General features: G+C 48.5%; 2 non-coding genes across 2 annotated transcripts; both read right to left on the bottom strand.

Annotated features, from left to right (window-relative positions):
* Positions 1 to 548: 548 nt before the first annotated feature.
* Positions 549 to 644, bottom strand: Trnay-gua (transfer RNA tyrosine (anticodon GUA)). The gene is made up of 2 exons: positions 608 to 644; positions 549 to 584 (listed from the first exon to the last, which is right to left on the bottom strand). It is a non-coding gene; the product is annotated as a tRNA-Tyr (tRNA).
* An 8,586-nt stretch (positions 645 to 9,230) lies between these two features.
* On the bottom strand, positions 9,231 to 9,322 carry Trnay-gua (transfer RNA tyrosine (anticodon GUA)). The gene is given in 2 exon segments: positions 9,231 to 9,266; positions 9,286 to 9,322. It is a non-coding gene; the product is annotated as a tRNA-Tyr (tRNA).
* Between the last annotated feature and the right edge of the window lie 2,892 nt (positions 9,323 to 12,214).

Here is a 12,214-nt window from a genome sequence, read left to right as displayed (position 1 = left end):
GAAGCGGAGACTAAAAAAAAAAGCAATATATTCTAGTCACTGTAGCTTTCCGCAAAGCCCGCTTTTTTTACTTGCCCCCGGCAGCGAAGTCCCGCAGGAGATTATTCAGGATTTGCGTCCTTCGGTCAACGTTCATTTGCAATTTTTGACGGCACGCAATATCTAAAGTTGCAACCTGAATTTCAGCGTTAATCAGTAGCGGCCTTCAATTTTAATTTTCTCCGTGTTTGTGGTTTGGATTTGCGGAAGTTGTTTTACTTATTACCCGAAAATATAAAATAACCGAAGGCAAAACAAAACATACGCAAAATGCACCTGTGCACGAGGAGGCAAGAAAAATATATAGCCGGAACCACACCTCCAGGAATTTATTTAATGAAATTTACAATGTTCCAATCGGCGCAGTCACACATATGACACAACAATCCATGTTCACAAATTGATTATAGCACCGTATTATTACTGTACACCTTTTAACAAAGGTTGGGTTTGAGCATTGGAGCGAAATAGTATTATTGTGCCTATGCAATACAAATAAAAAAATTCCATCCGTCGAGCCGGATTCGAACCAGCGACCTATGGATGCCTGTGTTGCGTGAGTGAGCCTCTACAGTCCACCGCTCTACCAACTGTGCTATCGACGGAATTTTTTTTTTTTTTTTTCCAAACACAATTTTTTATTTACAAGGATATACATATATACATAATGCACTGGCACGCTCGATGCGGTGACCAATGCTGGTACGCGTACATACTGTCGCCGCAGGGACTCCAATCACCTTTAGGCGTGCCTTCACTTGAGCCGCAGAGTAAGCAACGTAGTGGGACTGCGGTGGCAACAACGAACAAACAAGCAGGAAAATATGACATCCTGAGACAGTGTAATATCAGAGTACATGAACTGGGAATCGTGTGAAGGTAACATGTTCACATATGAGTGTAAACTCTGGGCAAGGATGTACAAAGCCTGTTCAGAGGGGAAAAGCGTCTCTACAAAGTACTAGTGAGGCAAGATCACAGCCATTGCCAGCGCTGCATCTCTTTTTCTTTAAAGCGCTGCAGTGCTTGGCATCCTTTTTGCAGTGAGTCGCGGAGCTCCGTGTCAGAATCTGATGCCCCCAACACGCTCACTGTCCATTCAGCCTTTGCCGTGAAGTGCCTCCAGGTAGGCCTGGGGTTCCTGGCGCACTCCACTGCATCCACTCGGGCCCTCCACAGCGAGTGGAGCCCCATGACAAGCACGCAGTCCCGAAGCGCCTTGTTCTCTGTGGGCGCACTCAGGTGCCGGAGGCCTGACCACGACAGGTCCCATCGCTCGGTGTACGCGGTCTGCAGATCGTCCCAGAAGACGGCCGCGGCGTTACAATCTGTGAGGACGTGTTCTGCCGTCTCGCGTTTTCCACAGAGGAGACAACCCGCGCCGCCATGGAGAAAGAAGCCCTTATCCTCCAGACGTGCCTTTGCGGGCAGCACCCCCATGTGGAGGCGGAAGAAAAAGTCCTTTGAGGCGGTGGGCACAGGGAGTCGTCTTACTCGCTTCAAGACATCGTTAGGTATTGGGGGTTGTCGGTAGAGAGGGGGCGGCAGGACCTTCTCCACGAGGTCCCAGTATAGTTTTCTGGGTTTTGTTTTGAGCAGATAATCCCAAGAGAAATGCTGCTCGAGCATGGCTAAGGCTAGCGCGATTTCTTTGTAGAACCTCGTTTCGCGCGTGTCAAAGCAGAGTGATGCTGTCGTGGCAAGCCACGGGGCCAAGTGTCTGGTGCCCAGGCACTGCGTGGCTGCCACTAGGAACGGATCGCGTAGACCCAGAAAGTACAAGAATCGTTGGATAGTGAGTTTGAGCTCCGCGTTGACGAGCCCAAATCCACCCTTTTCTAGGCTCCAGAAGAGGTTTGAGCGGCGCATGGGCTCGAATGTGGACCGCCAGAGAAACACCGCCCAGGACCGGTGCAGCCTATTCAGGGTGTCTGCGTCGATGGAAGTTATGCGGGCCCCGTACAGCACTGCGGGGTATGCAATCGCATTGCACACATGAGCCCTCGTGAATAGAGCAATGTTTCTATTTCTCCATGGTTGCAGCTTTCTTTCCGCAGCTGACAGCTTGGGTTTCCACCGATTTTTGACTGCGACGCTTTGGTTGAGGTTGACTCCCAAGTAATTGGACATCTCCTCTTCCCAGGCCATTCCAAATAGGTGACTTGGTTTGGAAGCCCAATCACCCAACCAGGCTCCCCTCGACTTAAGTAAATTTATCTCTGCTCCCGAAAAGCGGCAAAACTGGTTTGCTAGTTTAATTACCTCGCCCACTTGTGATCCACGAGTGCAGATGAAGGCCACGTCGTCCGCATAGGCGAGAACACGGAGCTCCTCGTCTCCCATCTTCAGGCCATTGATGACCTCGGATGCAAGGGCCATACGGCAAAGTGGCTCAAGATAGAGGGTGAATAGGATGGGTGACATGGGGCAGCCCTGGCGCACCGACCTGTGGATGTCTATGGGCGTTCCCACAGACCTATTTGTTACTACGCAGGTAGATATGTCCTCGTAGCAAGTTTTGATCCAATCGATCATTGTGTCACCGATTCCGCAGTGTTGGAGGAGATCCAGTAGAAAATTGTGGTCCACCTGATCGAACGCTTTCCTCAGGTCCAGTTGAACGATGGCCAAAGGTAGCAGACCTGATTCAGCCGCCTCGATGGCTCACGTGCCGACATTACTGCCGTTCCAAGTGAAGCGGACGACGTAAGAAATTAGAGCAGCAACTTGTTCGCGAACGCCTGCCGTTAGGCGACCACTTTCTTTCGAACGTGGGCAACTAATGGCGGCCTCGTATGCTCTTGTCTTGTTTGTTTACGTATTGCCACGAGAAGGAAGAAGTCGGCATGCAGACCGGACTCCGAAGAAGAAGACGAACCGAATGGCTCATATCCTCGGTGTGCGTTAATTCATCACTCACCCATCATGATTCATGTCTTCTGTCCTGCTGCCGCGTAACAATTTTGTGACATCAACATCCATCCAATACCAATGAGCCCACAAATTTGAAGGCTTCTCAACAAGATGATGTGCAGGGAAGCCTGTTATCCAAGCCAGGTGTACATGTGGTGTTTTCATGCGGGTCTATTCATGTAGGCCAGAAACCCCAGTTTTTGAGTGAGGATAATTGAGCGTGAAAGGTCAGCATATAGCGCTGAAACTTAGCTTGAGTATCAGTAAAAGTACGCTCCATACTTAGTTTAAATCGATTTTGTTATTTTGCTTTGCCCTAAAAAACCAAAAACCGACGGACAAAACCTGTCACTGCCAACTTGCGACTGGTTTAAAGCCAGTAAAAACAAAGTAGGAGTTAAAGCAAAAAGCAGCAGAAAGGCTAACTGGAAATCACAAAAAAAATCGAACATTTCACATCAGCCGGTCACACGCTGTTTGGAAACGGGTGGGCTGTTGCAAAGCAGAAGAGAAATAAATGGAGAAGGATGAATTATTGCAGCTCCGCGCTCAGCAAGAAAATCTAGGACAGATTCTTCTTTTGCTCAAAAGAATTACATGCGCAGTCTTTACTGTAGAACAGACCGGATTCACGTTTTAAATTTTATCTGTGCAATGGAACGAGGACAAGAGAGGGGCACAAACGAACGCAGTGTCACAACTTAACATTTTATTAAAAAAAAAACCCAGTAGGTATATAGGTGCTGACTACGACCGCCTTTATAGATATATAAAGGCAGTCGTGGTGCTGACGAGGTGCGTCACCTGATACTACACGTACGTTGTGAAATCACTGAAATCCTGATAAAAAGGAACCGGGGACGAGGACGACGCTTGTGTCTGTCACTTAAAACAGGACGCTCATGTCACGTGAAGCACCTTGTCAGCACCTGTATATGTACTGTTTTTGCTTCAATAAAATATTTAGTTGTGAAACTGCACTCGTTTGTGCCCCTCTCTCGCCCTTGTACTGTTGTGCATTTAAAATTTAAAGCGGGAATCCCTTTCAACTTGCCCAGCTCTCCCTGATTCCAATTAACAGAACCGGCAGCTATAAGTCACCTGCCCGAAGCATTACCCAGCGACCCACCGCGGTGGCTCAGTAGCCGAGGGCTTGTGCTTTTGAGCCTAAGGGCGCGGGCTCTATTTCCGGACGCGGTGGCCGCTTTTTTGATGGAGGCGAAAACGAAAACGCCCGTTTGTTCGAGATTTTGGCGCACATTTTAAGATGCCCAGGTGGTCAAAATTGATCCGCAGCCTCCCCTACAGCGCCTCATCGCCTGTGTAGCGTTGGCACGTTAAACCGTAGAATCAATTAATCAATCACCCAATCAATCAATCAGCGTCTCAAGGATCCGCGGTAGCAACTGGTCACGCAACCCCACACAAAGCGTCACAGAATGGTAGCCGCTACACGCTGCGTAATGGACCTTCTCGAGGCCAAGAAATGCGCTCGTAGCGGCGAATACGAAAAGCACAATTTGTGGCTCTTGCTGACTTGGTTACCGGGCACGCTGTTGTCCGTTATTGCTGGTCACGGGGCACGCCCATGCAGGTAGCTAAAGTGTTTGCTATGCGTGCACATACACCGCGTTGCACTTTTTAAAGCAAAGCTTTACTACTTTTCACAAAGCTTTACTTTACTACAAAGCTTTACCCCCGGTTTCGCGGCGGATGTGCAAGTTCAACTTTTGACCGCAGACACACCACCTGCGACACACCCCTTAAAGCGCACCGCGTGATCCGCTGGGCCCGCATTCGGCGCTGCGCACAAGCCCCGCTTTCAGTCGCTCTACTCAACTGATCAGCCGAGTGGCGCGCGGTCGCGGGCGCTCAGCTGACAGGCACCCGCCCAACACCGCAGCCTCCCATGCATGCGGCGCTGGGTCGTCTCGGGCTACGTTCGCGCCCGGCGAATAGGAACGCCGCGTTCGCCGTGAATGAAGCGAGGCCGGGCCTCCTCCTGTGAGCGTTGCACGGGACCGAGCTGCTCTGAGCCGGGGTCGGCAATGCAGCTACATCAAAGGTTAACCAAGCGAAACCAAGACTGAACCAGACTTAGCGAGGCTTTTGCTTTCCATATCCAAGGTTAGCTGAGTTAAGCAGCAGCCATTTTTTAACTTTATGCGCCGTAGTCACTCTTTCGGTGCGGTGTTGACGAAGTTTAGTACGTTTTCGTATGCCGGTGACTGACCGTCTGGTGACTCAGCGGCCCCCGGATGCCAACCGGTAACTATTCGTGGAGTTGGTTTCTGCGTCCCTAAGAAGTTGAACTCCGTCAGAAGCGGTATCTGCAATAAGAGCGAGCCAACGAAAGTAATGGCGGAACCTGCAAGCGCATCCGGAGATAGAGGTTGTGGAAAAGTCCATTCATAATGTTGTGTATCCCGCACACTGCGTGCTGCAATCGCTACATTCGTGCCTTCGCCGTCCCGCTCACTGCACAGAAAAAAAATTGCGCAAACAAAAAATTACCCCCTCAGCTGTAACTTATGCCCCTCTCTCAACATTACCTACCACATCGTGTGGGCTGGCCAAACCTTGACTGGAACTTTTGACACAAACCGGACAAGACAAGAGAAACACACACAAGGCAGTTTGTGTGTGCTTGCGTGTTTCCTTTCTCTCGTCCGGTTCTTGTGCGCAGTTCCAATCACGAACCATTTTCAACCTACCTGGTTTACCACTGTACTTGACAAAACACCCATCCCTCGCCCTCAATCCTTACCCTTCCTCCCGAAAAGTGGGAGTGCCTGCTGAAGAGGTCCCATTACGGGCACCAAATCTTTCTGGTCACCCGTGCCAGGGCTACATTCAAGGCTCAAAGGTGTCTGGACTGAGGCGAACCCACCCCTCCGAGTCACAACTCGACCCCCACCGTTCACTCTATATTAAAGATTATTCTTGCTCTCTCTTTCTTGCGCAAAAAATAGCGCAATTCGTACGCTGTCGAGAAGAAAAACGTTAAAGGCATCACGCGCTGTGCAGTAGATGAATCAATGTGGGCGTCGAGACAGTCAACGAGTTCAGTAAAAGTTTTAACTCCGTGCGTTATTTAATAATTTTTGTAAGAGGGTGGTTCCAGGGTTTGTTTTCTTGGCCTGTGAATTTAAGAATGAAGACATCTGTTCTTGTATTGCTCTGTAAATAACGGGGAAGAAATGAATGTGCCTAACGTGGAAGTCTGGGCTTCTTGGTTCATGCTTATATATACTTAATGAACAAACCGGCGGAACAACTCTTTACCTCTTTGTGTAGCGTTCATCTACTGGTTAAGAAATAGAGGTGCGTCATGGTTTGAGCAGCCGTGGGTGCGTTTCGGAAATTGTAGCCGAGAAAATAACCTGAAAACGGCCATGTGAAGTAATCAAATGTATTTTTTTGTGGAGGAAGGCAGGAGTATAAAGTAAGAAGAAAGACCAAGGGCCGCGACGTCCCGGTGATACGGTGGTGGTGCTATTTACAAAAATGGCGATTGAGAGGCAGGCGAAGCAGGTCGAGCGAAAGCTGCTCCCGCGTGATGACGGGCACCCATGATGATACCTTATCGCGGCCCCAATGTTGATGATAAATTTTCAATGAGGAGTGAATATCCAATATATTTAGCATCGATCTGCACTTCTTTCCCTCTATTTACCGTCGACCATCTTCGCTGCCTTTACAGGTGACCCTGGTGTATTTATCTCAGCGAGGCCATACGTTCATAGAGTTTCTATTGGAATCTTGTCTTGATGAAGCTGCCCTGATCATTATCGCCAATTGATAATACCAAACACCTGCGTGCCCCGGTCGTGACACAGCTGAACACGTACGCTGTTTGCAAGATAAATGACGTCGAATTTAAGTCGGGGAACCACCAAGGATTGCTAAAACCGGTTATCGACGCTTCTCATAATCGGGAGGCTCTCTGTGTAAGTGTGGACGGAAGAGGACGGTTAATCCTCGAGTAAAAACTTAGGAACTGAAGAACTTAAGAAATCTCATGGCTATTCCTTATTCTTCGAAAGAACAGTTTAGGGTAACGAGCCGGTAAACACCTGTTGTTGTAATGGCATCAGTCCGAGACGTATTAACAGAAGCCAGCACTAGCTCAATTAAAGGTATAAAATTCCCCCGTAAATGCGTGTGTATCATGGATCAGAAATCTTCGATTTGAGTTAGCAGCAGTAAGCCTCTCACTCCGAATTCGAAGCAATGTAGCTGAATGAGTGAGAATGGGAATCGGGAGGTCTACATCTGAAAATTCATAATTTATGCAGTTGAACAGGACAGACAGCCATCTGTAAATAGGAGGACCGTATAGACCTAACGTCCGGATATATATCAGGAGGTAAGGAGTTGCTATTACCTCTATAGGACCAGTCCATTGTGGTTGCTTGCGCCCCTGCGACGGCAATCAGTATTTTGGATCAAAGAAGTGACCTAAGCCCATTATGTAAATTTAAATACCATCCACCCCGCAGGAGCTACGTATAAAATGGCCGGCAACACAACCAATTAGTGAGATATATGAAGTTGCTGTCTGTTTGTGATGGTATCCAAGCGACTGACGCGTAAAATTGTCGCGGCAAGTTTTTTTCACGATGCTTCTGAGGAAGAATACATGGGCGATAAAAGTTAAATAAATTCCAAAAATAAGACCAAGAAGTTCCACCTACGGCACATACATTAACGACTTTCTACAAAGTCTTACTGTGGCTATTCGTGTTGCTCCTTGTTATCCTCTGTAAACTATTATACAGGATAATTTTGTAGGACTTATCGTAAGTGGCGCATCCTTAGTCCCGGAGGTTATCCTATCTGAGGCTTAGTGTTCAAAATTTACCAGATCAATTCATACATGCTCATGTATTACAATTATTCCCTGCACTGGGATTGACAAGGGCTGGCGGAAGCGAGTAGTGAATTTTTTTGGCAACTTTTGCTTGTGGTTTACGGTTGCGGGGCGATTTTATTCATTACAATTGAGCAATAATCAATACACAATTTATTAGCACCTTAGCTAAAAGCACTCGGACACTAGGGGCCGTGTTCTGAGTCCCTCCTTCACTGAATTTGCTCCCTCCCCTTGGCTGAAAAAAAGGATTCCGCAATCATGGGGAAATTTTCATCAAGGATCTCCTCTGATTGATTGTAGGGTTTCACGCGCCGATCCAACGCAGGCGATGAGGCACGCCGTAGTGGAGGGCTCCGGATTAATTTGGACCACCAGGGGACCTTTAACGTGCGCCAAAATCTCGTACACATGGGCGTTTTTGCTTTTTGATTCCATCAGAAGAGCTGCCGCCGCGGCCTGGAATCGAACCCGTGACCTCGTGCTCAGCAGCGCAACGCCTTAGCCACTGAGCCACCGCGGCGTGTATCAAGGATCTCCTCCACTGCAGGTTCTAGTGGAGGAAGGACTGAGAATACCAGGGTAGGACGCCCCAAAAATTAAATGCCATTACCCACGGAAGCGAAATTCAATTGTATAAAATTTCAAACATTCGGATTGCCACATTCGCAGATAGATACCGTTAAGGCCCAACCACAGGCACGTGTAAAACCGACGTACTCGCGCAACGACGTAAACCGGCTTAAGAGCGCAAAGAACCGACGTACTCCGGCGTACGCCGAATGCATTGGTACGCGCTTGATACGCCCAAATCAGAGCCCGACAGATATCGACGCAAACGTTCGGACGTACGGTGTTGACGTACACCTCTGGCGGTGATGTTATGGGCGGTCAGGTCGCATAACAAGACAGCGAATTGATAAATAAGCTAACTTCACTGTTAATTATGCGATAAAACGAAGTAATTTGTGAAATACGAAGACCAAACAGCCGGACAAAACACGTGAAGCACGATCAAATATTGGAGCAAGGCAGTTTACGCCAAATGTAGCGGAGGGTTATGTGCCTGCCAATTATGGCTACTAATCCCTAACGTTTTTTAATATCCTAAGAACTGTTTTAGTTGTTTCTGCATTAAATATAGGTATTGTTGTGAGAATAGGCATTATTTGTTTTATTTTAGTTAAAATGATCGCCACAAAGCTGAGTCCGGAGTAGTCGAGCCACAGTGCGCGGCGCATAGGTTTACGCGCGCGTTGCGGCGATATGTGGTTGGTTACTCGCCCCATCCGACGTCGTCGGTTGGCGTAAAGGCAGCGGCATATTTCGCCGCAGGCGTACGTCGATTTTACGCGTGCATGTGGTTGGGCCTTCATTCGGCATGCTGCATAAATAAAAACAGCCGTCCGTCGAGCCGGATTCGAACCAGCGACCTATGGATGTCCGTATTGCGTTAGCCTCTACAGTCCACCGCTCTACCAACTGAGCTATCGACGGCACACACGCGACTGTTTCAGCCTTTCCTGCGGAATCGCACTCCGAAAGAAAGTGGAGCAACCAATGTCTTCCGCCACCGGTTCTGCTTCGGGTACGTGTACCTATAGGTGAACTCATTCCTTCCAGTGTCGCCGCCGATGACCTTATAATCGCTTGTAGGGCTTTTCGACACCCGGCCAAAACTACTGGGGGTGGTGGTGATTTATTAAGAAGGGAAGAGAAAAGAGCTGGGGATATTGTTGAACTCAGTCGGGCAGTTCACCCTCATACAACCCAGTCCAGGGAAGGGATGGGGTTTTCAAAGAAAGGAAGAGAGAAAGAGGAAGGAAGGAAGAGAGTGGGGCACAGTCTATGTAGCGTTCGTTTCGTCCAAGGCGCGGCGGCTACAAACGCTGCACTAGTCCTGTCACAACTAGGAAGTTTAGGAGGTGCTGGAAGACCTCCCGTCGTAAAGCGTCCGATCCCGTGGGTAAGAGGAAGTCTTCCAGCTTGTGGCGTGCTACACCGAGTCGCTGGAATGCGGTCCGGAGTTTATTTATTTATTTATTTATTTTCAATACCCTCAGGGCCCAAAGGCATTACAGAGAGGAGTGGTTGCAAAATAAAATAGAAAGGTTTTACAAAATGCAGCTGTGAGTCTCACATCGAGCAGAAGTTCCTAATTATACAGTTTTAGCTAGCAAACAAAAGCGCGGGAATTATGCAAACTAGACCAAGAAAAGAAAAACGACAAGAAAATAAATACTGTACAGGAACAACACAACATCAGGTAATACAACACTTTGATGACCTAAATTACACACAATTAGCTAACGCACTTTTGAAATGAAGGTGATTTTCAATGATTGCCGCTGATGCGGGAAGGCGGTTCCAGTCCTCAGAGTTGCGTGGTATGAAAGACTGAGAGAAAGCGTGAGTCTTGCAAAAAGGCAACTCGACTTTATGGGAATGATCCAGGCGAGGTGAGATATAACTAGGAGCCAAGATTAGACCGTCCCGCAGCGATGGGTGGTGAAACAGCTTATGAAACAAGTGGAGACGAAACATTTTACGACGGAATGAATGTGAAGGAAAGTTAAGGCTGGATTTCATGGCTGTTATGCTTGCTGTCCGGTTGTAATTACAAAGTATAAAACAAGTTGAGTTGTTCTGTACCATTTCAAGAGAGTGTATTAGGTTAGCATGACTAGGATACCATGCTGCAGCGGAATATTCAAGTTTAGATCGTATTAGTGTAGTGTAAAGAAGAAGTTTCAAGGAAGAAGGGACCATTGAAAAGTTGCGGCGGAGATAACCTAGCATTCGGTTAACATTCGGTTAGCATCTCTCGCGGTGTCGTGCTGGCGGCAAGAGCACAGTAAGTGCTCGAGCGTCTCGGCCTCTGGGAAGTCGGCGCAGGTGGGGGACGCCCGGCGGCCCTGGTGGTGCAGGCGGGCTCCCACGTTGCAGCAATTAAGCCGCAGGCGAAGCAGGAGCGACCGGGCGTCTCTACTGATGCGGCCCGGCAGGAGCCGTGGGGCCTGACCACTGACCACTCGAGCATCTGGATGTTGACCCTCCACCACTCGGGCCACGATAGTCCTTGCAGCGTCGAACGACACCACATCCCGAGAAGCTGGTACCCCTGCCTGGCGAGCAGCGCCCTTGGCCAGGCCGTCTGCAACCTCGTTGCCCGTGATGCCCACGTGCGATGGTAGCCAGTGAAGCCGCAGTGGACACCCCTGGGACTCCACTGCATGGAGCTTGGCCGCCAGCGACCACTCCAGATAGCCGCTGGAGCTGGCTGGCTGGTCGGCAGCTCTTAGACGGAGTAGGGCAGCCTCAGAGTCAGTCAGGATGATGGCCCCCCGGTCATAGGCCCCCTGCTCTAGAAGAAGATCAGCGGCCAAGCCCTCCCAAGAAGAAAGTGTGGAGGGAAACACTTTACCCGACCGTGGATTGCGCGTTGGCAGTGTCTCGTAGCGTGGTTCTTATAGGCCAGAAGTTACGCTGCTCTAGTGCCGAGGTAATTGTGCGTAAATGGTCAGTGAAGAGCACTAAAACTTTGTTTCCACATCAGTGATGATATGCCACAAATGTGTTTTAGTTTTTCACTGTGTGCCACATTTATATTTTTGAAGAAAGGTACAAACATTGTACATCCGCTCATATAAAACGCTTGTAAATAGGATCAGATGCGCGTTTCGTAATTTTCACCTAAGGCTGCCTGACTAACCTGCCTAATTGAAGCGTTGCCCACAAATTACGCCATAGTATGCATATTGCACTCCTACTGCCTGCGAGCGTGACAGTGGACGAAGAAAAGAAAGGATGAAACAAACGCTAGTACCACCTAATGAACTAGCGAACGGGACACTGGACGAAGAAAAGACAGAAGGATACACAGGCGTTTTGTCCTTTCGTTTCTTCGTTTAGTGTCACGCTCGCTAATCGCTCAGTTAGTACTAGCGTTCGTTTCGTCCTTTCTTTTCTTCGTCCAGTGTCACGCTCGCTAATACATTAGTTAGTACTAGCGTTTGTGCCGTCCTTTCTTTTCTTCGTCCAGTGTCCCGCTCGCTAATACATTAGTTAGTACTACCATTTGTTTCGTCTTTTCTTTTCTTCGTATAGTGTCACACTCGCTAATACATTAGTTAGTACTAGAGTTTGTTTCGTCCTTTTGTTTGTTCGTCCAGTGCCCCGCTCGCTAATAAATTAGTTAGTCCTAGAGTTTGTTTCGTCTTTTCTTTTGTTCATCCAGTTCCATGCTCGCTAATCCATTATTTAGTACTAGCGTTTGTTTCGTCTTTTCTTTTGTTTGTCCAGTGTCTCGCTCGCTTATACATTAGTTAGTCCTAGAGTTTCTTTCGTCCTTTCTTTTCTTCGTCCAGGGTCCCGCTCGCTAATACATTA

This window comes from Haemaphysalis longicornis, unplaced genomic scaffold, assembly GCF_048455015.1.
Source record: "Haemaphysalis longicornis isolate Haplotype H1 unplaced genomic scaffold, Haemaphysalis longicornis Haplotype H1 scaffold_4, whole genome shotgun sequence".
NCBI classification, from domain to species: domain Eukaryota; kingdom Metazoa; phylum Arthropoda; class Arachnida; order Ixodida; family Ixodidae; genus Haemaphysalis; species Haemaphysalis longicornis.
The sequence above is the reverse complement of the archived record's forward strand: the minus strand, read 5'-3'. Positions and strand labels throughout refer to the sequence as shown.